General features: G+C 48.4%; 1 protein-coding gene and 1 non-coding gene across 2 annotated transcripts in view; one reads left to right on the forward strand and one right to left on the reverse strand.

The window, feature by feature from the left end:
* Positions 1-12,740, forward strand: part of CLASP1 (cytoplasmic linker associated protein 1) — a 199,176-nt gene that overhangs the window by 53,209 nt on the left and 133,227 nt on the right. The gene's annotated exons all lie outside the window — the stretch shown is intronic.
* LOC141049450 (U4atac minor spliceosomal RNA) lies at positions 4,661-4,786 on the reverse strand. Its single transcript, XR_012220355.1, has one exon. It is a non-coding gene; the product is annotated as a U4atac minor spliceosomal RNA (small nuclear RNA).

A 12,740-nucleotide genomic window follows, 5' to 3' on the forward strand; every position in this document is an offset into this window, starting at 1 on the left:
CGGCGGCCTCCTCGCTGTCAGCGGCCTGCATGGAGGTGACTTTCCACACGTCTATTTCGGTCTGGCGGGGGACGGGCACTTGTGCTTGTAGTGTCTCAGCTCCGCATCCCATCTGCTCCGTCAGCACATGAAGCCGATCTCCCGCGGCTGCAGTGCCTCCCCTCGTGCCTCCTCTCGTTCGTCGCACCTTTTATTTTAGTCACTTTCTCCAGATTGTGCTTCTGACAAATGATCGCTGTGTGAGGCATGAATATTTTATCATGCCCTGGTGGAGCTTTGTTTTCTCACTCTCGCTTGGATGTCTTACGTTCTGTCTCGGCTCCTCTTCCCTCCATGAGCCGCAATGTCCTCTTTAATTCAGGAAGTGTGGTGCTTCCTCCCCCCCCAAATGTTTAGCCCCGCACAGAGCGCCGGATCTCGGCTGCCATGGTGGGTTAGCCCCGATATTGAGCACGGTACTGGGCAGCGGCCCGTCTGTAAGCTGGAGACGTCACCATGTGTTCTGGTGGTACAGTGATTGTATGGGGGACTACAAGTCTCAGCACTCATCTGCCCATGTCTCCCTCTTCAGGGTATGATGTGCACAGGTCAGTTACTCAGCCTTGGCCCCGATCAGGAAAGCTACTGACCTGCACGATAAACACATCCATTAACCCAATGATGGCCCTGACAGCGCCATTAGGGACTCCGCCAGCATTCACTATATACTCATTCAGTAAGTGTTGTGGGATTGCGGATCATTATCTGATGTGATGGGAAGGTTGTGATGACATTCGGGGGATGGACACCTGTGACATTGCAGGATCAGTAATTATCCGCTCATTACTTGTGTGGTTAATGATTCTATTTATCATCCTGCTACGAGAGGAGCGAGCGCTGGAAGTCTGCACTGAGCACACGAGCCGCGATGATGCTCTGCAGTTCTGTCCAGGGGACGATGCATGAGGTGTGAAGTCCTGAGCTCGGATAGTTGGTAGAGGTTTAGGCTCAGTCTCCGTCCTCTTGTCATCGAGCTCTCATGTAGTAAAGTATAATACTTCTGTGACGTCATTGCGCTCTGCTGTGTGAGAGCAGGTCCTCGCTGAGGGCCGAACGCAGCGTCCTGTATGGTGCCACTGTCTCTCTCTCTCCCAGCCCCTCCGTCGTTCCGGTGCCACCGTCTCTCTCCCGGCCCCTCCGTCGTTCCGGTGCCACCGTCTCTCTCCCGGCCCCTCCGGCGCCACCGTCTCTCTCTCTCCCGGCCCCTCCGGCGCCACCGTCTCTCTCTCTCCCGGCCCCTCCGGTGCCACCGTCTCTCTCTCTCCCGGCCCCTCCGGTGCCACCGTCTCTCTCTCTCCCGGCCCCTCCGGTGCCACCGTCTCTCTCTCTCCCGGCCCCTCCGGTGCCACCGTCTCTCTCTCTCCCGGCCCCTCCGGTGCCACCGTCTCTCTCTCTCCCGGCCCCTCCGGTGCCACCGTCTCTCTCTCTCCCGGCCCCTCCGGTGCCACCGTCTCTCTCTCTCCCGGCCCCTCCGGCGCCACCGTCTCTCTCTCTCCCGGCCCCTCCGGTGCCACCGTCTCTCTCTCTCCCGGCCCCTCCGGCGCCACCGTCTCTCTCTCTCCCTGTGATCTCGTCTCGTAGAAATAAGGATAAAGATCGGATCCACGATAATATGGCGGAGACCACCAACAGCCATTCACATTCCTGATCTCATTTAATCTGTAGGCTGTGATCTGATTGGTTCCTGTGGAATCTTGCTGATGACGTATTTAACCCCCCCGGTAGTCCTGGACATCCGAGGATGGTGGAGGAGACCTGTGTGATACCCGTGTGCCAGTGTCTGGCCTCGTCCTCCTCCGCTCTCCTGTATTTTCATGTGTTGCTTGTCCAGACATCTTTGTCAGTAGAGAACCTGCAGTGACCGGAGATGAGAAACCTATTAACTCTGTCAATAATTCTCCTGGTAACCGGCTGTTCTGGTTATACTGTATATACACAGGCGGAAAGTTCCAGAGGTGGCGGAGTCTCTGCAGCACGTGGCCTCTCGTACACTGGTAGCACTGGTGTTAGTGGTTGCAGCTGCTGACACCTTGTGTAATTAGTGAATAGCAGGGAACCGGTCCATCCAGGGCAGAACTTTGGAGTTACTGCTTACTAGATGTTTATAGTCTTGTTCACTTCTTGCCTTGTGACATAATGTCTGTGGTTTTTGGTAGCGGGTGTTCTTGCTCAAACAGTTCAGTGTGTCCTTCATCTACATTTGAGGGGCCCAACCTGTCGTACTGACCTGGGAGATCATGGTGCACTGTTCTCAACATCCCCGTCGTGGTTTCTCAGGGCTCAGTCCTAGGTCTCCTCCTCTTATTACAACGGTTCCTCAGGGTTCAGTCCTACACCCCCTCCTCTTACTGTTGAGGTTCCCCAGGGCTCCGTCCTAGACCCCATCCTCTTACTATTGGGGTTCCTCATGGTCCAGTCCTAGGTCCCCACCTCTTATTGTCGGGGCTCCTCAGGACTCAGTCCTAGGTCCGCTCCCCTAACTGTTGAGGCTCAGTCCTGGGTCTTCACCTTAGTCGGGGCTCCTCGGGGTCCAGTCCTAGGTCCCCACCTCTTATTGCCGGGGGGCTCCTCAGGGTCCAGTCCTAGGTTCACTCCCTTAACTGTCGGGGCTCAGTCCTAGGTCCCCTCTTATTGTCGGGGCTCCTCAGGGCTCAGTCCTTGGTCTGCTCCCTTAACTGTCGGGGCTCATTCCTTGGTCTTCACCTTAGTCAGGGCTCCTCAGGGTCCAGTCCTAGGTCTCCACCTCTTATTGTCTGGGCTCCTCAGGGTCCAGTCCTAGGGTCCCACCTCTTATTCTCGGGGCTCTTCTGGGTCCAGTCCTAGGTCCCCACCTCTTATTGTCGGGGCTCCTCTGGGTCCAGTCCTAGGTCCCCACCTCTTATTGTCGGGGCTCCTCTGGGTCCAGTCCTAGGTCTCCACCTCTTATTGTCTGGGCTCCTCAGGGTCCAGTCCTAGGGTCCCACCTCTTATTCTCGGGGCTCTTCTGGGTCCAGTCCTAGGTCCCCACCTCTTATTGTCGGGGCTCCTCTGGGTCCAGTCCTAGGTCCCCACCTCTTATTGTCGGGGCTCCTCTGGGTCCAGTCCTAGGTCCCCACCTCTTATTGTCGGGGCTCCTCTGGGTCCAGTCCTAGGTCCCCACCTCTTATTGTCGGGGCTCCTCTGGGTCCAGTCCTAGGTCCCCACCTCTTATTGTCGGGGCTCCTCTGGGTCCAGTCCTAGGTCGCCACCTCTTATTGTCGGGGCTCCTCTGGGTCCAGTCCTAGGTCCCCACCTCTTATTGTCGGGGCTCCTCTGGGTCCAGTCCTAGGTCCCCACCTCTTATTGTCGGGGCTCCTCTGGGTCCAGTCCTAGGTCCCCACCTCTTATTGTCGGGGCTCCTCTGGGTCCAGTCCTAGGTCGCCACCTCTTATTGTCGGGGCTCCTCTGGGTCCAGTCCTAGGTCCCCACCTCTTATTGTCGGGGCTCCTCTGGGTCCAGTCCTAGGTCCCCACCTCTTATTGTCGGGGCTCCTCTGGGTCCAGTCCTAGGTCGCCACCTCTTATTGTCCGGGCTCCTCATGGTCCAGTTCTTGGTCCCCGACAGTAAGCCGATTAGAGGAAGAGTCTGCAGATAGTGAAGGAGAGTTAGGAGGAGAAACCAGGAGAGAACAGTGTCCTTAAGGTCAATAGATCGGAGCATAGAGAGGTGCAGCTTGTGATTTGGGGCGTCAGATGCTGCAGAGATCAGCAGGGACCTTTTGGATTTTGCTGTTAGTAGATCCTTAGAGACTTTAGTGAGGACAGATTCTGTAGAGCAGGGGTGGGAAATCTTTTTTTTTTTTTTTTTTTTTTTTTTCCTGCCAAAGGCTATTTGGATGTGTATACAACATTGGGGGCCGTACAAATTGCGTGCTAACTTCTCCCACAAAGTACGTTGTGGCGCCGACAGTGATGTCAGGCCGTAATATTCCATTGCACACGCGTTGTATTTCTGTAGTGAACACTGCATGGCCCTCTGAGCAAGAGGAAATGAATGGACTGGCTGCCGTCAGAGTACAGTTGCCAGCCCAACCACTGCTGTATCCAGTAATGTGCCCGGGGGCCGAATACAAGGTCATCGAGGACCCCGCGAGCCTGAAGTTCCCCACCCTGCTATAGAGTGATGAAGAGCGTTATCTGAAAGATGGCGGAGTAGACGGGAGCGGACCGAGCGTCCCAGGAGTTCAGGGTAGTCAGCAGCGCAGGTCTTGTGCGGGGATGGTGTACGATGGCGTGTGTGATGGGGGAGCGGGACGAGGACCTGCGATATTGGGAGACAATTTCCTACCACACTTTTTTTTTTTTTCTATTTCTTGCCACATTCATTTTTTTTAATTCTGTATAATTGTTGCGGTGAAATCCTGAAATATTCAAACATTTTTAAAGATGAGCCCATGGCATTGGTTCTACAAAAAAAACCTGCAGGTCAGTGCTGTCCTGCTGGGTTCGCTAACATTTGAGATTGATCCTCATGTCCTCGGAGCAGCCGGCACTAGAACCATGCAGTGCTGTGCGGATTAACTACACGCTCCAGCTGATACTCTACTGCCATCTAGTGGACACAGTTATTTTACTCTCTGCCTTGTTTACAATCATGGAAGGAAGGTTCCAAAAATTGCACCGTGCCAGTGTTTGCACACTGGTGGCGCTGATGTGTTGTCAGTGGTGTCAGCAGTACTGCCCTCACTATACGTTCATTGGTCAGTCGCTCACCCCAAGACCAGGATGGTTACTACTAGGATGATCTCGAAGTTGCTGGGAAAATCTCACTTACCTTTTACCTTGTGGAGATTTGTTAGTATTTCTTGTACAGCACTACTGGATTGTCACAGGCTGGAGTGCGGTTCAGTATCCAGGTTTTATCATTTTCTTACGCATTAAAAACAGAATAAAAGCCCTGTTCTTTACATAAAATGTCTCACCCATAATGCATTGCAGCTGCCAATTTGCATATTGGTGAAAACTGACTTGTGCGCTCTGTATATATATATAATTTTTTTTTCTTTAATTTTGGTTGAATATCAAGTAGTTTTTCTTCTAACTATCTATCTATCAATCCATCCACTAGCTGAAGAGCCCGGCGTTGCCCGGGCATAGTAACCAACTGTGGTTAGTTATAACAAATTATAATGATTATATTGCACATAAAAACATTTCACATCATATAGTCAACACTACATATTTGCAACACAAATTAACTAAACGATTACCAAAGTATCCTCTCCTGTGTGATACTGACTGCTGAGCTGTGTATCTAATCCTATCCTGTGTGATACTGACTGCTGAGCTGTGTATCTAATCCTATCCTGTGTGATACTGACTGCTGAGCTGTGTATCTAATCCTATCCTGTGTGATACTGACTGCTGAGCCGTGTATCTAATCCTATCCTGTGTGATACTGACTGCTGAGCCGTGTATCTAATCCTCTCCTGTGTGATACTGTCTGCTGAGTCGTGTATCTAATCCTATCCTGTGTGATATTGTCTGCTGAGTCATGTATCTAATCCTATCCTGTGTGATACTGACTGCTGAGCTGTGTATCTAATCCTCTCCTGTGTGATACTGTCTGCTGAGTCATGTATCTAATCCTATCCTGTGTGATACTGACTGCTGAGCCGTGTATCTAATCCTATCCTGTGTGATATTGTCTGCTGAGTCATGTATCTAATCCTATCCTGTGTGATACTGACTGCTGAGCCGTGTATCTAATCCTCTCCTGTGTGATACTGTCTGCTGAGTCATGTATCTAATCCTATCCTGTGTGGTACTGACTGCTGAGCTGTGTATCTAATCCTCTCCTGTGTGATACTGTCTGCTGAGTCATGTATCTAATCCTATCCTGTGTGATACTGACTGCTGAGCTGTGTATCTAATCCTATCCTGTGTGATACTGACTGCTGAGCCGTGTATCTAATCCTATCCTGTGTGATACTGACTGCTGAGCCGTGTATCTAATCCTCTCCTGTGTGATACTGTCTGCTGAGTCGTGTATCTAATCCTATCCTGTGTGATATTGTCTGCTGAGTCGTGTATCTAATCCTATCCTGTGTGATACTGACTGCTGAGCCGTGTATCTAATCCTCTCCTGTGTGATACTGTCTGCTGAGTCATGTATCTAATCCTATCCTGTGTGGTACTGACTGCTGAGCTGTGTATCTAATCCTCTCCTGTGTGATACTGTCTGCTGAGTCATGTATCTAATCCTATCCTGTGTGATACTGACTGCTGAGCCGTGTATCTAATCCTCTCCTGTGTGATACTGTCTGCTGAGTCATGTATCTAATCCTATCCTGTGTGATACTGTCTGCTGAGCCGTGTATCTAATCCTATCCTGTGATACTGACTGCTGAGCCGTGTATCTAATCCTATCCTGTGTGATACTGACTGCTGAGCTGTGTATCTATTCCTCTCCTGTGTGATACTGACTGCTGAGCCGTGTATCTAATCCTCTCCTGTGTGATACTGTCTGCTGAGCCTTGTATCTAATCCTATCCTGTGTGATACTGACTGCTGAGCCGTGTATCTAATCCTATCCTGTGTGATACTGGGCTCCCCCTGCAGTCTGTGTCAGAGGGTGGTCTGTGTTGGCACGGTAATTGTTATTTCCAGCTTTATTATTTATTTAGCAGCATTGGTTCCATGGTGCTGTACATGAGAAGGGGTTACATACAAATTACAGATATCACTTACAGTAAACAAACTAACAATGACAGACTGATACAGAGGGGAGAGAGGACCCTGCCCTTTCGGGCTTACATGCTACAGGATGGTGGGGAAGGAGACAGTAGGTTGGTGGGTTGCAGCAGTTTAGGTGTTGGTTGAGATATCTCCGGTAGTGGTGAGAGAGAAGGAGGTAGCGGGGTCATTGCAGGCTGTAGGCTTTCCTGAAGAGATGGGTTTCCAGGTTCCGTCTGAAGGATCCAAGTGTGGTTGATGGTCGGACTTGTTGGGGCAAAGAATTCTAAAGGATGGGGGCTATTTGGGAGAAGTCTTGGAGGCGGTTGGGTGAGGAGCAAATAAGTGTGGAGGAGAGAAGGAGGTCTTGGGAGGACCGGAGATTACGTGAGGGAAGGTATCGGGAGATTAGTTCAGAGACATATGGGGGGGGACAGGTTATAGATGGCCTTGTAGGACAGAATTAGTAATTTGAACTGGATACGCTGAGGGAATGGGAGCCAGTGAAGAGATTTGCAGAGGGGAGAAGAGGAAGAGTAGCAAGGAGAGAGATGAATTAGTCGGGCGGCAGAGTTAAGGATGGACTGGAGAGGTGCGAGGGTGTTAGCAGGGAGACCACAGAAAAGGATGTTGCAGTAGTCGAGGCGGGAGATGATGAGGGCATGCACAAGCATTTTAGTAGATTGAGGGTTGAGGAAAGGACGGATTCTGGAAATATTTTTGAGCTGGACGCGACAGGAGGTAGAAAGAGCTTGGATGTGCGGTTTGAAGGACAGGGCAGAGTCAAAGGTTACTCCGAGGCAGCAGACCTCCGGTACTGGGGAAAGTGTGATGTCATTAATTGTTATAGCTAGGTCGGGTAAGGAAGATCTGTGAGATGGAGTAAAGATGACGCGTTCAGATTTGTCTACATTGAGTTTGAGGAAGCGAGAGGAGAAGGAGGATATGGCTGATAGACACTCTGGGATTCTGGACAGCAGAGAGGTGAGGTCTGGGCCAGAGAGGTAGATCTGAGTGTCATCAGCATAAAGGTGGTACTGAAATCCGTGGGACTTTGAGTTGCCCCAGACCAAGTGTATAGATTGAAAAGAGTAGGGGCCTTAAAACAGAACCTTGGGGGACTCCAACAGAGAGAGGGTGGGATGAGGGTGGTGTGGGAGTGGGAGACGCTGAATGTGAGGTTGGAAAGGTATGAGGAGATCCAGGATAGGGCGAGGTCTTTGTTGCTGAAGCAGGAGAGGATCTGTAAGAGTCAGTGGTCAACTATGTCGAATGCAGAGGACAGGTCTAGAAGCAGGAGTATAGAGTATTGTCCGTTAGCTTTGGCTGTAAGGTCGTTGGTAATTTTGGTCAGGGCTGTCTCAGTGGAGTGATGGGGGCGGAAACCAGATTGTCAAAGAGCAAGTTAGATGATAGGTGGGAGGAAAGTTCAGCGTGGACGTGCAGCTCCAGGAGTTTGGAAGCGAATGGAAGCAATGATATTGGGCGATAGCTGGACATAGCGGTTGGTTCGAGGGTTGGCTTTTTAAGGATAGGCGTGATTGTGGCATGCTTGAAAGCAGAAGGGAAGGTACCGGACGTTAGGTTGAAGAGGTGGGTTAGAGATGGGATAAGTGTAGTGGTGAGGTTGGGGAGGAGGTGGGTTGAGATGGGGTCGAGTGCACAGGTTGTGAGGTGCGATTTGGAGAAGAGACGATTAAGCTCCCCTTCAGTGATGTTGGAGAGTGAGGTGATGGGGTTTGGGCATTGGTCTGGTATACAAAAGGGGTTGTGGTGGTTGAGTGATGAAGACTTGCCTTGTTTGGTCAATCTTGTTTTTGAAGTGTGTGGCAAAGTCCTCGGCACAGATGAGGGAGGTTGGAGGAGGCAGTGGTGGGCGGAGGAGGGAGTTAAAAGTTTTGAATAACTGTTTGGGGTTGTAAGATAGGGAAGATACGAGGGTTGTGAAGTAGGCCTGTTTAGCAGAGGTGAGGGCAGATTTGAAATCGAGTGTTGCCTGTTTGAATGTGGTGAAGACATCTTGCGAGTTTGTTTTCTTCCAGTGCCGCGCTGCAATCCTGGACACTTGCCGGAGTTTTTTAGTGGTGTTATTGTGCCAGGGTTGTCTGTTGATACGTCACATTCTGCCATGAACGAGAGTGGCATTGTAGAAAGCAGTGGCACCGTCTGTGTTACAGAAGGACGATAACGCCATAGAAATGATAAGAATAATAGGCCTCAGTTACCACAACTGTCTACAAAGAAAACTGTTGCTGATAGCAACCAATCACAGCTCATTTTTCATCTTTTAACCCCTTTCTGCCATGTAACGTACTATCCCGTCCATGTGCCCTGGGACTTAAATCCCAGGGACTGGATAGTACGTCACAGCGATCAGCGGCGCTCAGAGTGAGCGCCGCTGATCGCGGCCTGGTGTCAGCTGATTATCACAGCTGACACCCGGCACTATGTGTCAGGGGTGGTCACGGACCGCCCCCGACACGTTAACCCCTTGCACACAGTAATCAAACACGATCGAGATGTACTGGGGGTTAAAGGGAAGCATCGGCAGGGAGGGGGCTCCCTCCGTGCTTCACTGATCCCCCCCGCAGCAGCGCAATGTGCAGCGCTGCTGCGGGGGGCGCTTTCCCTACAGGTCCCCGGATCCAAGATGGCGACGGGGACCTTCGGGGGCCTGCGGGGAGCTGACTTCCTCACTGCCTGCAAAGCGCAGGCATGAGGAAGTCTGCAGAACTGCCTGTGACAGATCAGCGATCTGTCAAAGGACAGTGATGTCCCCCTTGGGACAATGTAATAAAGTTTAAAAAAAAAAAAGTGTAAAAATAATTTTTAAAATATCGCTAAATAAATTTAAAAAAAAAAAATATTCCCTAATAAATTCATTTCTTGGAAATAAAAAAACAAAACAATAAAAGTACACATTTGGTATCGCCGCGTCCGTAACGACCCGCCCTATAAAACTGTCCCATTAGTTAACCACTTTAGTGAACCCCTTAAAAAATAAAATTAAAAAACGAACCAAAAAATGATTTATTTTCATACAGCCGAACAAAGTGCAATAACGCGCGATCAAAAAGACGCATATAAATATCCATGGTACCGCTGAAAACGTCATCTTGTCCCGCAAAAAACGAGCCGCCACACAGCGTCATCAGCAAAAAACTAAAAAAGTTATAGCTCGCAGAATAAAGCGATGCAAAAATAATTTTTTAGATAAAATTGTTTTCATTGCATAACAGCACCAAAACACAAAAAAATGATATAAATGAGGTATCGCTGTAACCGTACTGACCCGAAGAATAAAACCGCTTTATCGATTTTACCGCAGGCGAAACGGTGTAAACGCACCCCCCAAAAGAAATTCATGAAACGCTGGTTTTTGTTCATTCTGCGTCCCAAAAATCGGAATTAAAAGCGATCAAAAGATGTCACGTGCCCGAAAATTATACCAATAAAAATGTCAACTCGTCCCGCAAAAAATAAGACCTCACATGACTCGGTGGGTCAAAATATGGAAAAATTATAGGTCTCAATATGTGGTGATGCAAAAACTATTTTTACAATAAAAAGCGTCTTTTAGCGTGTGACAGCTGCCAAATATAAAAACCGCCATAAATAGTAAATCAAACCCCCCGTTATCACCCCCTTAGTTAGGGAAAAATAATAAAACTAAAAAAATTTATTTCCATTTTCCCGCTAGAGTTAGGGCTAGGATTAGGGTTAGGGGTGTGTTGGGGTTAGGGTTGGAGTTTAGAATTGGGGGTTTCCACTGTTTGGGCACATCAGGGGTCTCCAAATGCAACATGGCGTCTGATCTCAATTCCAGCCAATTCTGCGTTGAAAAAGTCAAATGGTGCTCCTTCCCTTCCAAGCTCTGCCATGCACTCAAACAGTGTTTTACCCCACATATAGGGTATCCGCCTACTCAGGACAAATTGCAAAACAACTTTTGGGGTCCAATTTCTCCTGTTACCCTTAGGAAAATAAAAAATTGGGGGCAAAAATATCATTTTTGTGGAAAAAAATGATTTTTATTTTCACTCCCGGGCATTATAAACTTCTGTGAAGCACTTGGGGGTTCAAAGTGCTCACCGCACATCTAGATAAGTTCCGTGGGGGGTCTAGTGTCCAAAATGGGGTCACTTGTGGGGAGTTTCAATAGTTTAGGTACATCAGGGGCTCTCCAAATGCACATGACACCCGCAGACCATTCCATCAAAGTCTGCATTCCAAAACGTCGCTACTTCCCTTCCGAGCCCCGACGTGTGCCCATACAGTAGTTTTCTCCCACATATGGGGTATCGGTGTACTCAGGACAAATTGGACAACAACTTTTGGGGTCCAATTTCTCCTGGTACCCTTGGGAAAATAAAAAACTGGGGACTAAATGATCATGTTTGTGGAAAAAATACGATTTTTTTTTATTTTCACGCCCGGGCATTATAAACTTCTGTGAAGCACTGGGGGGTTCAAAGTGCTCACCACACATCTAGATAAGTTCCTTAGGGGGTTTCCAAAATGGGGTCATTTGTGGGGGGTTTCCACTGTTTTGGTACATCAGGGGCTCTGCAAACGTGACATGGTGTCCGATCTCAATTCCAGCCAAAAAAGTCAAATGGCGCTGCTTCCCTTTCGAGCTCTGCCATGCGCCCAAATAGTCGTTTACACCCACATATGGGGTATCAGCGTACTCAGGACAAATTGCACAATAACTCTTAGGGTCCTGTTACCCTTGGGAAAATAAAAATTGGGGGTGAAAAGATAATTTTTGTGGAAAAAATTATCTTTTAATTGTACCGCTGTACGTTAAAAACTTCTGTGAAGCACTTGTGGGTTCAAAGTTCTCACCACATATCTAGATTAGTTCCTTGGGGGATCTAGTTTCCAAAATGGGGTCTCTTGTGGGGGTTTCCTCTGTTTAGGTACATCAGGGGCTCTCCAAACGTGACATGGCGTCAGATCTGAATTCCAGCCAATTTTGCATTGAAAAAGTCAAACGGCGCTCCTTCCTGGCTTAGCTCTGCCATGCGCCGAAACAGTGGTTCCCCCCCACATATCAGGTATCAGCGTACTCAGGACAAATTGCACAATAACGTTTGCAGTCCAATTTCTCCTGTTACCCTTGGTAAAATAAAATTGAACCTGAATTATTTTTTTGTGAAAAAAAGTTAAATGTTCATTATTTTTTTTTTTTTTTTTTTTAATAATCAAAAAATTCCTGTGAAGCACCTGAAGGGTTAATAAACTTCTTGAATGTGGTTTTGAGCACCTTAAGGGATTGCAGTTTTTAGAATGGTATCACTTTTGGGTATTTTCTATCATATAGACCCTGCAAAGTGGCTTCAAATGTGATGTGGTCCTAAAAATAAAATGGTGTTGTAAAAATGAGAAATCGCTGGTCAGCTTTTAACCCTTATAACTTCCTAACAAAAAAAATTTTGGTTCCAAAATTGTGCTGATTTAACGTAAACAGGTTGGAAATGTTACTTAAGTATTTTGTGTGCCATATCTCTGTGATTTAAGGGCATAAAAATTCAAAGTTGGAAAATTGCGAAATTTTCAAAAATTTCGCCAAATTTACGTTTTTTTCACAACTAAACGCAAGTTATTTGAATGAAATTTTACAACTAACATGAAGTACAATATGTCACGAGAAAACAATGTCAGAATCACCGGGATCCATGGAAGCGTTCCAGAGTTATGACCTCATAAAGGGACAGTGGTTAGAATTGTAAAAATTGGCCCGGTCATGAACGTGCAAACCACCCTTGGGGGTGAAGGGGTTAAACAGCTCTGGGACAGCGTGGCGACTTATGTGGCGAGGTTGGTGTATGTGTGGTGAAATGTGTGCTGAGGGTGGTATATGTGGTGAAGCACGTGGTAGTGTGTGGCGCATTTTGTGTGTGTGTTCATATCCCCGTGTGTGGTGAGTCTCCCATGTCAGGGCCCCACCTTAGCAACTGTACGGTATATAGTCTTTGGCGCCATCGCTCTCATTCTTTAAGTCCC

The sequence above is a fragment of the Dendrobates tinctorius genome, unplaced genomic scaffold, assembly GCF_039654945.1.
Source record: "Dendrobates tinctorius isolate UK_male_01 unplaced genomic scaffold, ASM3965494v1 ptg000143l, whole genome shotgun sequence".
Classification (NCBI taxonomy): Eukaryota; Metazoa; Chordata; class Amphibia; order Anura; family Dendrobatidae; genus Dendrobates; species Dendrobates tinctorius.